Raw genomic sequence first — 6,099 nt, 5'->3', positions numbered from 1 at the left:
ATATTAAAGTTTTCATTTAAATTTTGGTGGATGCTGCTTAGTCACTTTGAAAGAAAAAGAAATATTTTATTGAGTGTATAGAGTATAAGAAATTATTTTAGTAAGTTTTTCGTTCTTCTGTTAGCTTCTTCCCATTCTTTCCCCTTCGCCCATTTTTTAGTTTTTGTTTTGGGGTTTTTTGTTTGTTTGTTTTTTCTTTGGTTGATTGGCTTGAGTTGGGTTCTTTCTGTGTAGATTCTGAAGAGTTCATATTCTGGCAGGAATAGGGGAACCAGTAACTGGAGCAGTCTGCCCAGCATTGGCAGTGTTTGCAAAGAATGTAAAATTGGTGGCTGGGAGAGGGATTTATTTTTTAAGTGACCTGTCACTATATTTTTTCAAAGCCTTTTCTTTCTCTGAACAATGTTTGTTAGGCCATTGAGATTTGCTGTGACAAGTTGTCAGTATAGCTTACTGCTCAATCCCAAATTGAGAACCATGCTTGAAGACTCCAAGGAAAACTAGAGATGATTTGCCAAGTAAGGTAAAAATGGAGGAAGGTAGAGCATGGGACATCTTGAGGGTTTTTATGCTTGAGGTGTAAGGCGGTTTAGGCTTTTTTTTTTATAAAAACAACCATCCCTGTGTCCCTTTCTTTCCTTGTCCCTCCCACTTTGAAGAGAACCTGAGGAAATTAAAAACCTCATGAGCCACCTCTGGGTTTATTTTCTGAGGATTTGGGGAGCAGTACATTGTTTAAAACTGTAACAGCAAAAGCTTTTGCTTATCTGGAACCTACATTACTGGATCTTGAGTTACAGTTTCAGAAAAAAATTGCTTGTTAGTAGGAAACTGACCAAGTTTCATTTCATGTAAACCTTGCAGAAGTTAATAGAGCTGACTGTAAACCTTCAGTGCTGTTTTGTGGAAATATTTCTCCTATAATGAGTTAGGAAACTTCCTTTGAAGTTTTTGTTTTAGCACATAAGAGGATAGAAGTCTTCAGACTTCAGATGGCACAAATAATCCACAGATTTTTATTCTGCTTGTGCAAAGCAAGAGTCATGTTATTCAAACTGCAAAATCAAATTACGTGTTGTGTTTGGTTTAGATGATGAAGTCACACCTGCCCCTCTTTTTTTGCATTTGCATTAATGTTTAGCCATCTCTGCTACAATAACTGCTTGTGCCTTCTGTTATCTTCCTCCATCCCCCACCTTCCCACCTGAAAGGAAATGTTACTTGTGTGACCTTCTCCCTCTCCTCCATTGTCCTCCATTGTCTTCATTTGCAACATGTGCTCTCTGGAAAGCCACTGTCATGCCTGTGGTCCAGTGCAAGGAAGAAGATCTCAATAAAGCTGTTTACAGCATGACTGCTTTGCAGATAGTTCACTACAGTTTTTTGGTGTATAAGGTTTCCAGATCTGTGTTCAAGCTTTTAGAATTAATGAGAAATATTGCATAGTTTTTTCCAACAAGAAAAGGAATTCAATTAGTTATATTGAGAGAGCATGCTTATTTAAGAGCTGATGTCAAACAGAAAATGGTTTGTGTAGCTCTGCATAGCAGTCATTGGTTCTTGCCTTATCCACTTTGTCCACTCTCAGAATCAACTTTTCCCTTAACATTCATAATGATTTGGTGCTGTGTGTATTGCATGGTGTGCTTATATTGCCTCACTGTACCTGGCAGTGGTGTGTGTCAGAGCCCTTCACATAACGACTGTTCTTACAGGCTGAATTCACAACACACGTTGCCACCCCAGAAGAGGAACAGCCGCATTTCTGTAAAGTGCAACAGCACTCCTGTAGCAGCTGCTGAAGGCATTTGTCATGGCAGCTGCTCTCGCAAGTTACATGTAGCCTTCTGGCAGAAGGCAGCCTTTGCACTTTCTGTCATCTCTTGTTTACAGTGTGTCACCAACTAACTTCTTGTTATCTTTGTTTCAGGTGTTAAGTAGACTTCTGCACTTGCAGCATATCTGACTGCAGTTTCAGAGTCTGTGTTCTTCAAGAATGTTTTCCTTTTAATGGTGAAAATAAGCTCCTTTTTTTTGTTGAAAAACACCAGTCACAGGTCACAGTAAAAATATCCAATTAATTCAGTGTCAATATATATTCTCACACAGGGACATGGATGTTACCCTGTTAACAATGAAAGTCAGTTCTTGCCTTATCGTTATTCAAGAAAATGAAACCAATGAATGTGCTATGGCAGTGCCAGGTACCTGCATCAGAATGTCCTCTAAAAGCTCTGTCACTAAGGGAAGCTAGTAGAACACAGAAGCCTCTCAGAAACTTTGCTGTGCCCTAGTTCTTTTCAAAGTATTCACTCAAACTGTAGAACAAGGCCATGGCTGGATCAAGAAATATGGCAGGTTTTCAAATAGAGTAGGCTGGAAAAAACGGCTTGAGAACTAATCTAATCCTACTGGATATTAGTTTGGCCACAAATGTGCATGTTATTATAACCCAGCAACCTCCTTGTTGAATGCAGGCAGCGCTCTCAGGAAGCACCAGCTAGTTGAGATAATGTAATTTCAAAGTATGAGTGAAGAATGTTAAGGGGTTTCCTAAAAGAAATTGTGGACTGATCAGTAATGCAAGTTCACAGTAGAAGAATTATATATTTCAGGTCATGTAAAAAGCAGAAATTTTCATGGTAATGCAACATTTTTAGATGGAACCATAAACATAACATTTGGTTCTAAAGATCTATTTCTTGATGTTTTGCTGTAATAATCTCAGACATTCCTGTTTTGAATAAAAAGGTAATAACTTTAAGCTTTTTGCTATAGGGAGGAAAGAATGATTTATAATACAATGTTTCTGAATTATCTGGTGGCAAGGAAATTAAATGGTATTTATCTGAGAGGGAAAGGCAGAAAGGACTTTAACATGTAGGTAACACCTCTCATTTTAGATCCAATTCTTTGGTGTTATGCTCCTAGAAGGAACAGAATATCAATAGTAATAACAGCAAATGAGAGGATGAAGGTAAACTGACATTGCAACTGGTGAATTCCACAGAAGAGTTTGTAAGTTCCTTGCAGATCGCCAGCTCATCTAAATGTATATTGCACAGTCTGTCACTTTTTTCCTTAAAAACTTCTTATTGTACTGGGTTTTCTAACAGGGTGAAATTGCAGTGTGTGGCTGTTAGAATTTGTTCAGCCTCTGATTCTTTTCTTAAGGCTAAAAAAACTTGGCTGTCATCCTTTCCAGGAAATGGCATGTGCTCCATCTCCCTGACCACCTTGGCAGTGTCTGCTGGTCACCTGCTTCACTGTTAGCAGTGTTCTTGTGCTGGTGAATGCTAAATAGGACACAACACTCCCCATGCAGCCTCATGAGTGCTGAAAGCAGAGGGCAGCTTCTTTCTGGGACCTGCTTGCTGCCTCTGATGGTTATTGCCACCGCAAGGTCACACGGCTGACTTCTGTTAAGCTGCACACAGGTACCCACAGCTCTTACTCTAGAGCTCCTTAAGTGGCTGTTTCCCAGCCCAGACTGTTGCATGGAGTTTTTTCTGCAAGGATGAAGTAATTTGTATTTGTCTTTGTTGCGCTTATATTTCTACAAGTCCATGTGTCCAACCAGTGCTGTACTAGTTCTCTATATCTCATTGCTTTCTTTTCTTTTCTTGGTCCTCCCTGCCATGTGTGGAAGCTTCTCTACCACTTTCCCATTATTTACACAATCAGACAACTCTTTCTAGAGGGAATTTGTTTGGGCAGACATGACATTGTAGGCTTGACATAGGCTGACTGTTTCAAAATACCATCACCTTCATGTGCCTAGGTATGGATTCAGAGAGGATTTGCTCTAACTGCTGGGACTGAGGTCAGACTGTCAAGTTAGTAATTCCCTGGATCCTCCTCCTGGTACATGGGTGTGGCACTTGCCTTTAACCACTCATCAGGTACTGCTGTAATCTTTCCAGTGTCATCCAGAATGTCCTTGTGGGATACAAGCACCCCCTCTCGTCCCTTGGGGAGTTTTATGTGTTTGCAGGGTAGAGTTGTCAGTTGCTACAAGGAGGTGCTGTACATATTATTTCAGTAAGAAAGACGCTTTGACTCTAAAATACAATTTAAAACAAAAGTTATCAGCAATAAGGACAGACAGGGAAGACTCTGAGGTGGTCAAAGAGTCTGAATTTATTGTGGAGTACAACTGCTCATATAGTATTTTAGGAACACAAGTAATGTTTTACTACAATGATTGGGTAAAAAATCACATAAACAAACTTATGCATTTTAAACATCTCTCGCTTGCAGAAATCTGATGTAATTTTCTTTTTTTCAGTAAATCTGTCTGATTTGATCTTCTTGCAATCTTGATTTAATTCTCAAAGTTCTGTTTGCTCTTGCCAAGGCATCCTGTTATCAAATTTCTTATGCTAACCAGGTCCAAAGTCCATAATCTGTCTTGTGTCCTAATATCCCAATAACTAGTTATTAGAACTAATAATTTCAGATGAAGGCAAGGCCGTGCAGGTGGCATAAGCTCTGGTACGAGAGTTTTGTGAAGACAAGAGCTGCCTACTGGCTCCTCCACCACTGTGCTGCCTGAGCTTGTCCCACCACCAAGAGATTTGCACAGCCCAACAGCCCGAAGACCACACTGGCTGTGCAGAGCACAGACCTTGCCTGCTCAGGTTAGCCATGACATGATGTGGGTCACTGAGCCCTCAACATCTGGTCAGCATCGCCACATTCCCTGTCCCATTACTCACAGTAAGTTGTAATACCTTTCAACAGACACTGTTAGTAGGCTTGGGAAGGTTAGTAGGCTTCTTGTCATCTGCTCATGCCTCACCTGCTTCTTCCAGTATCTGTGTTGCCTTTGTAAGCTGTAAGTTATTTAGGCTGTATTACAGGTTTCATACTGTAATACAAGTCACAATTAATGCTAGCTTTAAAATAGTTTTACTGTAGTGGCACTGCAGATGCTAGAAGAACATTTTTGGCTAGATGATACTACTTAAAAAGCCATGGTAATATATAACCTACTGCTTTGTGGCAAGTGAATACCAAAACATCTTTTACATTATCTTCATGGACAAAACAAACATTGACTTCAACAAAGTTCAGTTAATATAAAAAAGGGCAAAATGCAGGCTCCAAAAACCATCTGAATTGGTAATACAACAGAAACCAGAGAGATGAGCTGAGTTGGGTGAACTGAGAGAGATATTCCTAGGAGTAAGAGACTAGAGACTTTTCAGGATAAGGCCATTTCCCTGTGTACCAGGGGAGCTCTCACAGAGTCATTGTGGTAAAGAAAATTTGCCTCAATTCTGTGGCTATTCAAAAAGCAGTAGGAATTCCAAACCAATTGACTGAGAGAGAGCATCTAGTCCTCAGCCTCGTTGAACATCTTTATGATAAGTGGAGATTGGAGCTGGGAGACATTCCATAGCTAATGCTTCTTCGAAGCTGAATGAGCATCTCCCTGCACACTGACTTAGATTTTTCACTTATTACCTTGTATAAACTTCAGAGATATCCAATACAGTTAATTTAGCTGGTATAGTCCACCTCGATATGTTAAACAACTTTTTGTTTGCATATTTGGTAGGTTGGAATTTTCTTCTAGGACGAGCATAGTCTTTTCTGTAGGGGGGAAAAAGCTCTACAGAGAGACCTGGAGACACTCAAGCTAAGGACAGCTTCATGAGGCTCAATAAGGCAAAGTGCTGCATCCTGCCCTCGGGTCACAACCACTCCATGCAGTGTTACAGGCTGGGGAAGGAGTGGCTGGTGGCTGCAGAGCTGTTCAGCAGCAGGGGGCTTGGGGGTGCTGGTTGAAGCCAGCTCAATATAAGCCAACAGTGTGCCCAGGTGGCCAAGAAGCCCTGTGGCACCCTGGCCTCTATCAAGAATAGTGTGACCTGCAGGAGCAGGGCAGTGATTGTCCCCCTGCACTTGGCACCGGTGAGGCCACACCTTGAATCCTGTATTCAGTTCTGGGACCTTAACTTTAAAAAGGACTTTGAGGTGCTGGAGAGTGTCCAGAGAAGACCAACAAGGCTCGTGAAAGGACTAGAAAGCCTGTCTTATGAGGAATGGCTGAGGGATCTGGGTTTGTTTAGTCTGGGGGAGAGGGGGCTCAGG

The sequence above is a fragment of the Ammospiza caudacuta genome, chromosome Z, assembly GCF_027887145.1.
Source record: "Ammospiza caudacuta isolate bAmmCau1 chromosome Z, bAmmCau1.pri, whole genome shotgun sequence".
NCBI classification, from domain to species: Eukaryota; Metazoa; Chordata; class Aves; order Passeriformes; family Passerellidae; genus Ammospiza; species Ammospiza caudacuta.
This window is presented reverse-complemented; position numbering follows the sequence as displayed.